Source organism: Bombina bombina, chromosome 6 (genome assembly GCF_027579735.1).
Source record: "Bombina bombina isolate aBomBom1 chromosome 6, aBomBom1.pri, whole genome shotgun sequence".
NCBI classification, from domain to species: Eukaryota; Metazoa; Chordata; class Amphibia; order Anura; family Bombinatoridae; genus Bombina; species Bombina bombina.
The window spans coordinates 239,719,225-239,736,506 of NC_069504.1; the positions used below are offsets into that span (position 1 = coordinate 239,719,225).

Consider the following 17,282-nt stretch of genomic DNA (forward strand, 5'->3'; position numbering starts at 1 on the left):
TTTTTTTCTTGCTTTTCCTGGCACATCTTGAAGCTATTGCTGCCATATGAATATGTGGTAACATTAGTGCGCAGAGGATAGGCAGTTTCAGGAAAACTTGCTCATTTGCATAGTTCAGATGTTTTCTCATTAGTGACATAATCAAGAGTAAGTGCTACAGGGGCTCTCTGCTTCCTGCAAATGAATCATGGGTGGTCAGTTCTGCATTCATGAAATGAATGCAGCTGGTACTCGCTAGGATTATAACTTTAGCACTATGGTTTCAATATGACAAATTGTGACCAGGGTCTTGTACATATTGCTTTAGACCCACGGTGTCATTTCTAATGCCTTTATAATTTACAAAACAAGAATGTATTTAACTCCTTCCTTTCCAGAGAGGGCTGCAACACCTAGGAATATAAATCATTACATAACTATCTTTATTTACTGTCAGTATGTTTATGCTGATCCCATTGTGCATTTCTATAGAATCCTCTATACAAGTGTTTTTTAGTTAGATGGATATTGCATATCTTATTATTTTATTAAATCAAAGTTAGTGTCATTTTGGAATTGTTCTTAAAATGTACATAATATGTAGTCTGCCCTTTTTGGCACTGACAAGTTGAAGTCTAAACTAACCCAATACAGATTATATGCAAGTTACAGTTCTGCATTGTTTTTATATAAATATTCTCTGTTTCCATAATATGTTTCACTCTCAAATATGTTCTAGTTAAGACGCCAACAAACTTAACCCAGCTGCCAGCTTGTTGTTTTCTGGCAATCCCCCACAGAGCAGACCTTTCTGTATTCATGTGATGATTCTCCTGCTTATGACAAGTCTCGCACACCATTTAGCTGTCAGTTGCAGGCTGCACTCGCTCTCATGACAATTACAGCGTTGCACAGAATTCCCCTCATGCACCATTTTCCAGACGTCCGCAGAGGGTTGATTTACTGTTTGTTGATGTAACTGAACGCATGCATCATTAATTAGCATTTTTGAATGCAAGATATTTATTCCATTTCTGAAAGAGATACTTTTTTTTCTATACACAGTTGAATAATTCAAAGGACTTAAACCACATTTGAATGCTTTGATTCAAGTTTGTTTGATCTAGCCGTGTTCTTTTTAAAGGGAAATTCCACTGAAAAAAGTAATGTTTGGGAAAAAGCAACATGTTGAAAAAAGCACAGTTCCATTTCTTCTCTCTGCTTTTATTTAGTGGCTGTTCAGGGCATCTCCCACATGCGTTTGGGAGGGACACACCTCTGTAAGTTTGATTTAAATAAAATCTGTGCAAATGTTAACACTTATTAAAATGCCCATTTATCAAGGAAGCAAAAAAAATTTCCCTTTTAAGATGTGTTTGAGAGCCGGAGTAAAAATACACCATATGCATATATGTCACTGCCTATTCAATGTGAAACCAATAAGGCATTCATTCTTCTGGTAGAGAAAATATCTGTAAAATGGTGCTCTAGTGGAATTCATATAGGGCTCTAAAATATCCAGCAGCATGTTATGGGGTGTGTTCTGTAGATAACAGCAATAAACAAGTTTCATTCCAGTAAAATCAGAGCAATGAAAAAGGAAGTTGGCTTTTCAGACTGTGAGCAGCAACATATGTGTGTGCCAACTCTTAATGCATGCGGTGCAAATAATGCCAGCTCAATATTATACATTGATATGTGTCATGCCTCTACTTGGCGCTCCTCGGCTCCTCTCGCCGCCCCATCTTGTTGCTATGGCCGTTGCCATGGACACGGCGGTTCCTGTGGGTGCACGACGATGACATCACCGCACGTCATTTCCCTCTGAGGTCGGTGTTCTAAAGTAACTGGTATACCATAGTAATGTGTATACTACGTCACGTCCGGTGTCGTATTATCAGCTGTTGGAGGGGTGTCGCGCTCAATGCGCATGCGCAAGAGGACCAACCTCCTGCAAACAGCTGTTTAAGGAGATTAACTTGAGAACAACGGGTTGCAGGATTCTATGGACCGTACTTTGCAATGCGCATGCGCACACGTCCCTACTCGGTGCACAGCTGTGTTTGGAATTTTTAAATAAAGGCTAAATTTTTCTATGAAGTCCGGTGAATGCCCCAATATTTTATTGGGGTGGGGTAGGGAGGGTGTGTGGTGTGGGTATCATGACAGTAGCACTATGCTGTCACATTTGTCACTGTCATGCATATAGTTTTAGCCACTCAAATACACTCTAGAATCAGCTAAAAACTATATGCATGACAGTCGCATATAGAGTCAGCGACCACAGTGCGCGCAGTGCACAGTGAAGGCTATTCGCCTCTATAAATTATGATTACGGGTCATATATTTCCTCGACCCGTTGTTTACTTTACATCAGCTGTTTGGAGGAGGTTGGGCCTCTTGCACATGCGCATTGTGCGCAACACCCCTCCAGCAGCTGAGTCACGTGACCTAAAGTGACGTGGTATACACATTCCTATGAGGTATACCACTTTCTTTAGAACTCCGGTCTGTGAGTCCACTTGGCGCAAATCTGCACCTATGTAAGTACCTGCGTTTCTTACCTTCAGTGCTCAAGTATAGGTTAGTCTTGTGCTTCCTGGGTGCTATTATTCTGAATTGCTGTTACTTTGATTGCCTTATTGTTACTAAACTCTGCTTATCTGACCACTCTGCTGCTTAACTCTTGAATTGCTGGATTGTCATATTGTTACTGTAACTGAACTCTGCTTGTCTGACCACTCTGCTGCTTAACCCTTGAATTGCTGGATTGCCATATTGTTACTGAACTCTGCTTGTCTGACCACACTGCTGCTTAACCCTTGAATTGCTGGATTGCCTTATTGTTACTGAACTCTGCTTGTCTGACCGTTATACTGGTTTAGTGCTAAACTGCTCGATTACCTTTCTGTTGCGGAACTCTGCCTGTTGGATTGTTGGGGTTTTCCAACTATTATCGCAAGTTCATAAAGATCTTCTCCAGAATCGTTACCCCACTCACTGAGCTGACCAAACGAAACAGAGATTGCAAAAGTTGGTCTCCACTGCTGTGGACGCTTTTTCTCATCTAAAGAAGGCCTTTTGTACTGCTCCTGTGCTACGTCATCCTGACCTGAAGTTCACTTTAGAGGTTGATGCTTCTGAAATAGGAACTGTTGTTGTCCTGACTCAGAGGGACCCTTCTACCTCCAAGTCGCATCCTGTAGCCTTTTTCTCTAAGCGTTTTACCCCTGCAGAAAGGAACTACAATGTCGGGAATCGTGAGCTCCTAGCCATTAAGATGGCCCTTACTGAGTGGCGACAATGGTTGGAGGGTACTGCCAACCCCATTTAAATCCTCACAGATCAGAAGAACCTGACATACCTAGAGACTGCTTATTGACTCAGTCCTCGACAGGCCAGGTGGGCCTTGTTCTTTTCTCGTTTTAACTTCATAGTCTCTTACCTTCCTGGGACCAAGAATAAAAAGGCTGATGTGCTTTCCCATCAGTTTCCTCAGTCTAACGACTCTTATGAAGCTCCTATCAAAAACATCATACATCCTTCCTGTGTGGTTGCTCAGCTCAACACCTCTCTTCTTCAAAGACTGCAATGTGCCCAGTCAAGAAAATCTAGAGCCCCTGCGGCTTCTGAGATCCATTATGTTCCTCCAAACCTTCGCTCTCCTGTGCTATCCTGTGCTCACGACAGCAAACTGTCAGGTCATCCTCGTTTGACAAGAACCTTTAAACTCCTTTCCCAACACATGTGGTGGCCTACCATGAAGTCGGACTCTCAGGACTATGTCAAGACTTGTCAGACTTGTGCTGTTAATAAGACTTTCCGTTCCCTACCTCATGGCCTACTTCAACAATTGTCCATACCTAAACAACCATGGACACACAAAGCCATGGATATTATTGTAGACCTTCCTCCTTCTGACCATCATACAGTCATCTGGGTTGTGATGGATCGATTCTCCAAACTTGCTCATTTTGTACCTTTAAGTTACCTACAGACCAAGAATTGTCCACTCTTTTTCTGTTACACTTGGTACAGCTCCATGGTATACCAGTGAATGTCATCTGACAGAGGACCTCAATTTATTTTTACCTTTTGGAGAAGCTTTTGCAAATTGCTTGGAACCACTGTTTCTTTGTCCTCTGGTTATCACGCCCAGACTAACGGGCAGATGGAGAGAACCAATCAGGATCTTGAAGCTTATCTCAGAGCCTATATCTCACAGCATACTAATTGGTCTGGGTTGTTACCCCTAGATGAACTGGCAAAGTACACTCATTGGCATTCTTCTCTACAATTCTCTCCTTTCCATGCCACAGCTGGTTATCAACCTTGTGTTTTTCCTTTTTCAGCTCAATCCACAGGGGTCCCTTTCTGCAGTACGTTGCTTCACTGACCTCACTACCCATTGGCATCGAATACGCTCTCAGTTACACACAGCCACCTCCAGATACAAGAGGTTTGCCGATCATCATTGAGCTAATATTCATGCCTTTGTTGCAGGTGATCGTGTCTGGGTCTCTACCCAACATATCCGTTTACATCAACTTTGTCACATATTAGGACCTCGGTATATTGTTCCTTATAAAGTCCTCAAAAGACTTTATTTTATTGCTTTCAAAGTGGACTTGCCCAGGGCCCTGCACGTCCACCCAGTCTTCCATGTCTCACTCCTCAAGCCCTAGGTCATGAATAGATATACTCGACTCAGACCTCCACCACCTCTGCTCTTTGTTCATGGTGATCCAGAGTATGAAATCACTAAGATCCTGGACTCCAGGTATAAATGAAGACAGCTTCAATACCTGGTGCACTGGAAGTGTTACTCTGTAGAGGATCGTTCCTGGGTCACTGCCGTGATGTACATGCTCCTTCCCTGATGTCATCGCCGCATGTCATTTCTCTCTGATGCCGGTCTGTGAGTCCTCTTGGCTCGAATCTGCACCTATGTAAGTACCTGCGTTACTTACCTTCAGTGCCCAAGTATAGGTTAGTCTTGTGCTTCCTGGTTGCTATTATTCTGAACTGCTGTTACTTTGATTGCCTTATTGTTACTTAACTCTGCTTGACTGACCACTCTGCTGCTTAACCCTTGAATTGCTGGATTGCCATATTGTTACTGAAGTCTGCTTGTCTGACCACTTTGCTGCTTAACCCTTGACTTTCTGGATTACCATATTGTTACTGAACTCTGCTTGTCTGACCAGTCTACTGGTTTAGCCCTGAACTGCTAAACTGCTGGATTACCTTTTGTTGCTGACCTCTGCCTGTTCCTGACCATTCTATTGGTTTACCCCTGAAATGCTAAACTGCTGGATTGACTGTTCCTGACCATTTTACTGGTTTACCCCTGAACTGCTAAACTGCTGGATTTCATTTCTGTTGCCGAACTCTGCTTGTCTCTGACCATTCTCTGCCTTATTGCCGTGAAGGACTACCCTGTCTACCATGTGTACTGCTTACCTCATTTCTTACACTCACTTTGTTCTGGGATATTTCCTTATCCTTCCGTGTGGCAGCTGAAAATGTTCACAAACATGCTTTGTGTCAGCCCAGAATATGTGCAGCAATGCAAAAAAAATAGCCATTCTATATGTGTGCAGTAAACTGAAGCAAGCCAATTCCAATATGCCGACTGTCTACACAAGCAGTTCTCAACCTTTTTTGACTTGTAACATCCCTGATTCTTTTTATACATATGAGCAGCACCCAATCTAAATATATTTCTATGTATTTTATTCAGTCAAGAGTTCAGAATTAACCTAGCGAAACAATAAGTTAACATACACATTATCCTCCATTGTTTACTTTTGTCACTTGTCCTCAGCATAATTCTCCGTCACACCCTGAGGGCAGGTCCAGTGATTAGTATTTCTGAACACCATGTTTTAGCATTGCTGGTCTATACAAATAGGGAATATACCTACTCCTTATCTGTACATCAGTATGGAGAATGACTACCAGTGAGTGTAGGCAAACATGGAGTCTGCCAGGTGGAAATGGTGTTCTCTAACCGAAGGAAGTCACAGCAAAGAATTAATAAACATTTTGGTTTCTGGCATATACTGCCTACAGTATACTCCCTCACCAGAAATTACTGTGTAACTTGTGTATTGTTGCCAGTGGGGTTAACATTCCTTTATAAGAAGGATCTGACCTTTCATGCAAAGTAGATTAAAAATGATGAATTCTGCAATGTTAACTATAGATTTAACTAAGCAGTGCTTGGATTTGCCTTCACTCCTATGACCTTCAGATCATATATGTCATCTTCAGATATAGCAGTGGCTGTAGCCTCTGTTAATCTTTGTTTTCTTGTTCGCCAATTGTTCAATTTTTACCCCAAAAAACAGAATCCTCTGTTACTACATAAACCACCTATACTCTCTATATTTCTCCATTTAAAGGGCCAGTAAACCCACAAAATAATATTATATAATTCTGCAGATAGTGCAGAATTATATAACATTAGCTTAGCGCCAGCTTTCTACCTGAAAGTATTTAAGAGAAAAATTCCTACAAAAATTACTTTTACAGTCCACAGCTCCTGGCTCTACTGAGCGGATCTGTTTGTTTTCCCTAAGCGCATCGGGCATGCTGTCTATTCACAGTCGGCCCGATCGTGCCATTAAAGTCAATGTAGCTTGCTCCCGCTCTGGTCTGGTAGCAGGTGCGAGCTACATTGAGTGTAATGGCACGATCGGGCCGACTGTGAATAGACAGCATGCCCGATGCGCTTAGGGAAAACAAAAAGATCCGCTCAGAAGTGCCAGGAGCTGTGGACTGTAAAAGTAATTTTCGTAGGAATTTTTCTCTAAAATCCATTCAGGTAGAAAGCTGGCGCTAAGCTGATGTTATATAATTCTACACTATGTGCAGAATTATATAACATTATTTTGTGGGTTTACTGGCCCTTTAAAGGGACATATTAGTCTGTAGTGGGACAACTGGGGAATAGCTGCTACTAAGCACAGACATATTAGTCTGTAGTGGGACTACTGGGGAATAGCTGCTACTAAGCACAGACATATTAGTCTGTAGTGGGACTACTGGGGAATAGCTGCTACTAAGCACAGACATATTAGTCTGTAGTGGGACTACTGGGGAATACCTGCTACTAAGCACAGATATATTAGTCTGTAGTGGGACTACTGGGGAATAGCTGCTACTAAGCACAAACATATTAGTCTGTAGGGGGACTACTGGGGAATAGCTGCTACTAAGCACATACATATTAGTCTGTAGTGGGGCTACTGGGGAATAGCTGCTACTAAGCACATACATATTAGTCTGTAGTGGGACTACTGGGGAATAGCTGCTACTAAGCACATACATATTAGTCTGTAGTGGGACTACTGGGGAATAGCTGCTACTAAGCACAGACATATTAGTCTGTAGTGGGACTACTGGGGAATAGCTGCTACTAAGCACAAACATATTAGTCTGTAGTGGGACTACTGGGGAATAGCTGCTACTAAGCACAGACATATTAGTCTGTAGTGGGACTACTGGGGAATAGCTGCTACTAAGCACAAACATATTAGTCTGTAGGGGGACTACTGGGGAATAGCTGCTACTAAGCACATACATATTAGTCTGTAGTGGGGCTACTGGGGAATAGCTGCTACTAAGCACATACATATTAGTCTGTAGTGGGACTACTGGGGAATAGCTGCTACTAAGCACATACATATTAGTCTGTAGTGGGACTACTGGGGAATAGCTGCTACTAAGCACAGACATATTAGTCTGTAGTGGGACTACTGGGGAATAGCTGCTACTAAGCACAAACATATTAGTCTGTAGTGGGACTACTGGGGAATAGCTGCTACTAAGCACAGACATATTAGTCTGTAGTGGGACTACTGGGGAATAGCTGCTACTAAGCACAGACATATTAGTCTGTAGTGGGACTACTGGGGAATAGCTGCTACTAAGCACAGACATAGTAGTCTGTGTTGGGACTACTGGGGAATAGCTGCTACTAAGCACAGATATATTAGTCTGTAGTGGGACTACTGGGGAATAGCTGCTACTAAGCACAGATATATTAGTCTGTAGTGGGACTACTGGGGAATAGTGCCAATAGAATTAGTGCCACACACTACTGGTACTGAGGATACCAACCTATCCGCTCCTACGTGCATGCACATAGCACTGAACCAAACAAATAATACAATGCTCCGCTGTATAGCCCTGTCTTACTGTTACTATTATTATCTTCATTTGTAATTACAAATAAAAACAACTGTTGAGTGTTTTTGAGGAAAATAAAACAGAGGATACAAATATCAAAAATCCGGTATAAATCATTATTTAATAGCTCCCTTTACTCTTGTTGAACTGTGATGCTGATTCATGTAGAAGCTAAAATGTTCTAATACATTAATAAAAACAAGCAAAAAAAAGAGCAACAATAAATCTTTGTTTGCAGAGCCCAAAACCTGCCCACCTGGCATTGGCTGTGTGTCATTTAAACATATTCAGCACCATGCAAATAGATGGTTCTCGGCTCAGCACTCAGACCTTGGTTGCAATCCAGCAAAACACCATTAAAAAAATCCAACTGAATACAAAATGCATTTTTTATTTTTAGTCAATTTCCAGTTTTCTCCTGAGTCACATGCATAATTATGGTATGCTTCTCTATTGATCTGCAGCTTGAGAAATATTCCTGCATCATTTCAGTAGGTTATTTACTGGTTCATTTACAGATATATTTTTGCTGAAAGCATGGATCAGTTTATTTTTCACACGGCAACTCTAAAATGAAGTACCGGACTCCTTGGCTTAAGCATATATCTTCTTTATTTACAGCAACATTAACCTCTTACGCGTTTCACACCCTGAGGCTCTTTGTCACATGGAGCTTTAAAGGGGCATAAAATCTTGGTACGACAACACAATATGCATACAACAAAGCAGCAACTGTCACCCCTCCCCCCCAAAAAAGAGATATCTGCACAATGTGCATGCACACAATGCTAATCTCAGAGCTAACGCTGCAAAAAACTGTTTGCCTTATGCATTTGATTGTAGCATTCACATTGTGCAAATAGTGTTAAAAAAAGACTAATACATTTTTATTTTTTTATTTTTTTTTTTAAATTATTTTTTTTTTACACATTTCTGTTTACTTCAATATCTAAAATATTTCTTTTCAGCCTTTGTCGCTAGACATTTTCCCCTTCTTATAATTTTTTTCATTTACTTATCCAGGACTAGGAAAAATATCCAGCCCTAGACGAGTAACAGTGAAAGCTTAGATCATTTCTCATTTGTTAGCTGCATTAGCTCTTAGACCGAACTTGCAGGTGTATGCAGAGTTATAATGTAACTGTGGCCTTTTCTTGGCTAACAATAAAAGCTATGTATGATTTGTACAAGCCACTACTTTTCTAAACCAGATTATTTTTGAGAATGTTCTTCTGATGCTAGTTTGAGTGACAGTGTGCTGATTATCTTTTGTAGTGACCAATCATGATCTATTCATGTATTGTTATTATGCACTTAGTACCCTTTGCTGCATCTGCACGTTGTACCACAATTTAGCACACAGCAGGCATTAAATGGATATTAAAAGCAAAAATGTTCTTTCATTTACAGCATTTAAACATGAAGAAGGTTTACTAAAAGGGGTTGAAAAGAACATATTAAAATGCAAGCCTTTGCAGTGCATATTGAAGTATTAATGCTAATTGGCTGAGAGGGACAACTTCCTCAGTTGTATTAAGAATTGACACCTTTTTTTTTTTTGCCGCCTATTAGCAGACATTTTGCATAAATTATTACACAACATAGCTCAAAAATAAAGCTGGTAGGTCTGATGTTAAATCATTGTTTATAATTACAGTCCAACACACATAGACAACATTCAGTTTGACAGGACCTTTATTTCAATATTTATTCATTTTCTATAATGACCTGAACCTTAAAGGGACACTGAACCCAAATTTTTCCTTTTGTGATTCAGATAGAGCATGCAATTTTAAGCAACTTTATAATTTACTCCTATTATCATTTTTTTTTCTTTTGTTCTCTTGGTATCTTTTTTGAAAAAGAAAGTCCAGAACCCTGAACAGCACTTGTTTATTGATGGATGAATTTATCCACTAATCAGCAAGAACAACCCAGGTTGTTCACCAAAAATGGGCCGGCATCTAAACTTAGATTCTTGCATTTCAAATAAAGATACCAAGAGATCATAAACATGTGACATAAACATAAAGCTAAACATAAATCTGAATATAAAATATACAGCAGGATTCACTATTTAACATGTGACCCACTGCATAGACAAATACATGTGACCCACTGCATAGACAATTACATGTGACCCACTGCATAGACAAATACATGTGACCCACTGCATAGACAAATACATGTGACCCACTGCATAGACAATACATGTGACCCACTGCATAGACAATACATGTGACCCACTGCATAGACAAATACATGTGACCCACTGCATAGACAATACATGTGACCCACTGCATAGACAATACATGTGACCCACTGCATAGACATTACATGTGACCCACTGCATAGACAATACATGTGACCCACTGCATAGACAATTACATGTGACCCACTGCATAGACAATTACATGTGACCCACTGCATAGACAATTACATGTGACCCACTGCATAGACAAATACATGTGACCCACTGCATAGACAAATACATGTGACCCACTGCATAGACAAATACATGTGACCCACTGCATAGACAATTACATGTGACCCACTGCATAGACAAATACATGTGACCCACTGCATAGACAATTACATGTGAGCAGTGTTCCTTTGTATTAGCAGTGGAACATGTGCATTGTAAATGTTAACACTAGAATAGTATATTGCAAATTGCACAGCAGTTAAACTTTTATATGACTTTAAAATAGGCCCAAGGACGCAAACAAGAGTTTCCTATCAATTAGTGGGTTAAAACTTTTTTATTTCAGAGCTTTTTTCTATTTAACTTTGCTTACAAATCTGACCTTTTGTTCAGGAGAAATATTGTTTGCTGATTAAAAGCGTATTCAAATGTCACCCCTGCCAGATCTAAAATCATTTTTTCGGCATGTGCTTGACAAATAACATAGCTAGGTGCTTGCCAAGCTATTGACTTCCATTTGGTTAATTACTATTACCTACAAGTAAAATAATAAATACTAAATCATTCAGTGGGTTATTGTGTAAGTACATACAAAAGAACAGCGCTTTAGTTACAGGGATTACAGATTGCCAGATTGTTACAAACAGCAAAGAATGGTTTCAGCTTGCTTCTCATTCATTTCTGTGTTTCTGAGCATTAGGAGGTTGGGTTTTTTTTCTTCTTCCATGGAAAATTTTAAATGTACTGCGTTTAGTTCTTATGACTTTCAGTACTCCGTATTGTGTTTGGGGAAGTATTGTTTCATGAAATCTGTTTGTTTGTTTTTTCTTCTATATATTGCAGCAAGAGATAGATATGTGTGTGTGTGTATATATATATATATATATATATACATGTGTGTGTGCGTGCTTGTGACAGTGTGTATGTGTCTGTGTGTTTATGCCTATGTATGTTTGTGTATGTAAGTGTTTTGCATGCCCTGGTGAACATTTACTTTGGAAATGCCATGAAAAAAAATTCCATGTTCTGGCCCAAAAATCCCTAAAACCTTTGGGGGGGCAGCAAACTTTTGAGTGCCTAGGGCAGCAGAAAACCTAAATACGCCAATGATGTATACACAAAAGGCAAATGTATCAAGCTTTAAAGACACCAAGCACACAAACAAAAAATCATGATAATCATGTAAGAAAGCTAAATATATTTCTATATTGTTACAAGTAGAAAAGGACTACAAAGTAATTAAAAAAAATACTTCCCTTGAGTATAGCTGACTCCCTCAATGTCTCTAAAACTGCTCCAGATTTTTTCAAGAGAAAGGTGCAACTGTATTATTTTGCAAAAAAAAAAAAAAAGGCTAAACAAATATCCTTGTTAGTTGTACATTTCTACTTTTGACTAGACAATTTGGGGATTTAGATAAATCTGTTACAATAATGTGAATAAATCTACACTCAGGTGCTTAGCATAACAAAGAATAACTTCACATTTTATGGAAATAGTTTTTGCACAATGCTATATTTTTTTAGTACATATATACAATGATTTGTTTTATAATTGCACACAGATGGAAAAAATAATAAAAAAAATCTTTTTTTTTTTGTCAGCATTTGTTTAAAAATAAATCCCATGATATAAGTGAATTTGTATTGCATATACTTGGAGAAAACCGCTGCACTACAACAGAATGTTGCAATGTTCCTAATTTGCCTTGCCAAAAAAAGTCTGAAACCTATTTCTTCTGTTATGTGTGATCAGTCCACGGGTCATCATTACTTCTGGGATATTATCTGCTCCCCTACAGGAAGTGCAAGAGGATTCACCCAGCAGAGTTGCTATATAGCTCCTCCCCTCTACGTCACCTCCAGTCATTCTCTTGCACCCAAAGACTAGATAGGAGGTGTGAGAGGACTATGGTGATTATACTTAGTTTTTATAACTTCAATCAAAAGTTTGTTATTTTACAATAGCACCGGAGCGTGTTATTACTTCTCTGGCAGAGTTTGAAGAAGAATCTACCAGAGTTTTTTCTTATGATTTTAACCGGAGTAGTTAAGATCATATTGCTGTTTCTCGGCCATCTGAGGGAGGTAAAAGCTTCAGATCAGGGGACAGCGGGCAGTTGAATCTGCATTGAGGTATGTAGCAGTTTTTATTTTCTGAATGGAATTGATGAGAAAATCCTGCTATACCGTTATAATGACATGTACGTATACTCTACACTTCAGTATTCTGGGGATGGTATTTCACCGGAATTACTCTGTAAAAGTACATTAAACCTTTTAATAGGTATTTAATTCATGTTAAACGTTTTTGCTGGAATGTAGAATCGTTTGCATTTCTGAGGTACTGAGTGAATAAATATTTGGGCGTTATTTTTCCACTTGGCAGTTTGCTTGTTTTGCTTATGACAGTTTCGTTTCTCTCTCACTGCTGTGTGTGAGGGGGAGGGGCCGTTTTTTGGCGCTCTTTGCTACGCATCAAAAAATTTTCAGTCAGTTACACTTGTATTTTCTGCATGATCCGGTTCATCTCTAACAGAACTCAGGGGTCTTCAAACTTCTTTGAAGGGAGGTAGATTCTCTCAGCAGAGCTGTGAGATTTATGTAGTGACTGTGTTTTAAAACGTTGCTCTGTAATTTTTATGTTTAAAATTTAATTAGTGTTGCTTTACTAATGGGAACAAACCTTTGCTAACAAGTTGTGTTGTTTTTAAAGAGTGATGCTATAACTGTTTTTCAGTTCATTATTTCAACTGTCATTTAATCGTTTAGTGCTTCTTTGAGGCACAGTACGTTTTTGTTAAATAAGATTGTAACCAAGTTGCATGTTTATTGCTAGTGTGTTAAACATGTCTGATTCAGAGGAAGATACCTGTGTCATTTGTTCCAATGCCAAGGTGGAGCCCAATAGAAATTTATGTACTAACTGTATTGATGCTACTTTAAATAAAAGCAAATCTGTACAAATTGAACAAATTTCACCAAACAGCGAGGGGAGAGTTATGCCGACTAACTCGCCTCACGTGTCAGTACCTGCATCTCCCGCCCGGGAGGTGCGTGATATTATGGCGCCTAGTACATCTGGGCAGCCATTACAGATAACATTACAAGATATGGCTACTGTTATGACTGAAGTTTTGGCTAAGTTACCAGAACTAAGAGGCAAGCGTGATCACTCTGGGGTGAGAACAGAGTGCGCTGATAATTCTAGGGCCATGTCTGATACTGCGTCACAGCTTGCAGAGCATGAGGACGGAGAGCTTCATTCTGTAGGTGACGGTTCTGATCCAAGCAGATTGGATTCAGATATTTCAAATTTTAAATTTAAATTGGAAAACCTCCGTGTATTACTAGGGGAGGTCTTAGCGGCTCTTAACGATTGTAACACTGTTGCAATACCAGAGAAAATGTGTAGGTTGGATAAATACTTTGCGGTACCGGCGAGTACTGACGTTTTTCCTATACCTAAGAGATTAACTGAAATTGTTACTAAGGAGTGGGATAGACCCGGTGTGCCGTTCTCACCCCCTCCAATATTTAGAAAGATGTTTCCAATAGACGCCACCACACGGGACTTATGGCAAACGGTCCCTAAGGTGGAGGGAGCAGTTTCTACTTTAGCTAAGCGCACCACTATCCCGGTGGAGGATAGCTGTGCTTTTTCAGATCCTATGGATAAAAAATTAGAGGGTTACCTTAAGAAAATGTTTGTTCAACAAGGTTTTATATTGCAACCCCTTGCATGCATCGCGCCGATTACGGCTGCGGCAGCATTTTGGATTGAGTCTCTGGAAGAGAACCTTAGTTCCGCTACGCTGGACGACATTACGGACAGGCTTAGAGTCCTTAAACTAGCTAATTCATTCATTTCGGAGGCCGTAGTACATTTAACCAAACTTACGGCTAAGAATTCAGGATTCGCCATTCAGGCACGTAGGGCGCTGTGGCTAAAATCCTGGTCGGCTGATGTAACTTCTAAGTCCAAATTACTTAATATACCTTTCAAGGGGCAAACTTTATTTGGGCCCGGTTTGAAAGAAATTATCGCTGACATTACAGGAGGTAAGGGCCACGCTCTACCTCAAGACAAAGCCAAAGCTAAGGCTAGACAGTCTAATTTTCGTCCCTTTCGGAATTTCAAAGCAGGTGCAGCATCAACTTCCACTGCACCAAAACAGGAAGGAGCTGTTGCTCGTTACAGACAAGGCTGGAAACCTAACCAGTCCTGGAATAAGGGCAAGCAGGCCAGAAAACCTGCTGCTGCCCCTAAGACAGCATGAACCGAGGGCCCCCGATCCGGGACCGGATCTAGTGGGGGGCAGACTCTCTCTCTTCGCCCAGGCTTGGGCAAGAGATGTCCAGGATCCCTGGGCGCTAGAGATCATATCTCAGGGATACCTTCTAGACTTCAAATTATCTCCCCCAAGAGGGAGATTTCATCTGTCAAGGTTGTCAACAAACCAAATAAAGAAAGACGCGTTTCTACGCTGTGTACAAGATCTATTATTAATGGGAGTGATCCATCCGGTTCCGCGGTCGGAACAAGGACAAGGGTTTTACTCAAACCTGTTTGTGGTTCCCAAAAAAGAGGGAACTTTCAGGCCAATCTTGGATTTAAAGATCCTAAACAAATTCCTACGAGTTCCATCGTTCAAAATGGAAACTATTCGGACAATCTTACCCATGATCCAAAAGGGTCAATACATGACCACAGTGGATTTAAAGGATGCTTACCTTCACATACCGATTCACAAAGATCATTACCGGTATCTAAGGTTTGCCTTTTTAGACAGGCATTACCAGTTTGTAGCCCTTCCATTCGGATTGGCTACGGCTCCAAGAATCTTCACAAAGGTTCTGGGTGCCCTTCTAGCGGTTCTGAGACCGCGAGGAATTTCGGTAGCTCCGTACCTAGACGACATTCTGATACAAGCTTCAAGCTTTCAAACTGCCAAGTCTCATACAGAGTTAGTTCTGGCATTTCTAAGGTCGCATGGATGGAAAGTGAACGAAAAGAAGAGTTCTCTCTTGCCTCTCACAAGAGTTCCATTCTTGGGGACTCTTATAGATTCTGTAGAGATGAAGATTTATCTGACAGAAGACAGATTAACAAAGCTTCTAAATGTATGCCGTGTCCTTCATTCCATTCAACTCCCGTCAGTAGCTCAATGCATGGAGGTGATCGGCTTAATGGTAGCAGCAATGGACATAGTACCCTTTGCACGCCTACATCTCAGACCGCTGCAATTGTGCATGCTGAGTCAGTGGAATGGGGATTACTCAGATTTGTCCCCCACTCTGAATCTGGATCAAGAGACCAGAAACTCTCTTCTATGGTGGCTTTCTCGGCCACATCTGTCCAGGGGGATGCCGTTCAGCAGGCCGGACTGGACAATCGTAACAACAGACGCCAGCCTTCTAGGTTGGGGCGCTGTCTGGAATTCTCTGAAGGCTCAGGGACAATGGAGTCAGGAGGAAAGTCTCCTGCCAATAAACATTCTGGAATTGAGAGCAGTTCTCAATGCCCTTCTAGCTTGGCCCCAGTTAAAGACTCGGGGGTTCATCAGGTTTCAGTCGGACAACATCACGACTGTAGCTTACATCAACCATCAGGGAGGGACAAGAAGCTCCCTAGCAATGATAGAAGTATCAAAGATAATTCGCTGGGCAGAGTCTCACTCTTGCCACCTGTCAGCAATCCACATCCCGGGAGTGGAGAACTGGGAGGCGGATTTCTTGAGTCGCCAGACTCTTCATCCGGGGGAGTGGGAACTTCATCCGGAGGTCTTTGCCCAAATACTTCGACGTTGGGGCAAACCAGAGATAGATCTCATGGCGTCTCGCCAGAACGCCAAACTTCCTCGCTACGGATCCAGATCCAGGGATCCGGGAGCGGTTCTGATAGATGCTTTGACAGCACCTTGGAACTTCAGGATGGCTTATGTGTTTCCACCCTTCCCGCTGCTTCCTCGATTGATTGCCAAAATCAAACAGGAGAGAGCATCAGTGATTCTAATAGCGCCTGCATGGCCGCGCAGGACTTGGTATGCAGATCTAGTGGACATGTCATCCTGTCCACCTTGGTCTCTACCTCTAAGACAGGACCTTCTGATTCAGGGTCCATTCAAACATCAAAGTCTAACTTCTCTGAAGCTGACTGCTTGGAAATTGAACGCTTGATTTTATCAAAACGTGGTTTTTCTGAGTCGGTTATTGATACCCTGATACAGGCTAGGAAGCCTGTTACCAGAAAGATTTACCATAAAATATGGCGTAAATACCTATACTGGTGTGAATCCAAAGATTACTCTTGGAGTAAGGTTAGGATTCCTAGGATATTGTCTTTTCTACAAGAAGGTTTAGAAAAGGGTTTATCGGCTAGCTCATTAAAGGGACAGATTTCAGCTCTGTCCATCTTGTTACACAGGCGTCTGTCAGAAAATTCAGACATCCAGGCCTTTTGTCAGGCTTTAGCTAGGATCAAGCCTGTGTTTAAAACTGTTGCTCCGCCATGGAGTTTAAACTTAGTTCTTAACGTTTTACAGGGTGTTCCGTTTGAACCCCTTCATTCCATTGATATAAAATTGTTATCTTGGAAAGTTCTATTTTTAATGGCTATTTCCTCGGCTCGAAGAGTCTCTGAGTTATCAGCCCTACATTGTGATTCTCCTTATCTGATCTTT

At 40.9% G+C, this 17,282-nt stretch overlaps 1 protein-coding gene across 4 annotated transcripts in view; it reads left to right on the forward strand.

Moving 5' to 3' along the window:
• OSBPL8 (oxysterol binding protein like 8) overlaps nt 1–17,282 on the forward strand; it is a 760,079-nt gene that overhangs the window by 552,435 nt on the left and 190,362 nt on the right. The gene's annotated exons all lie outside the window — the stretch shown is intronic.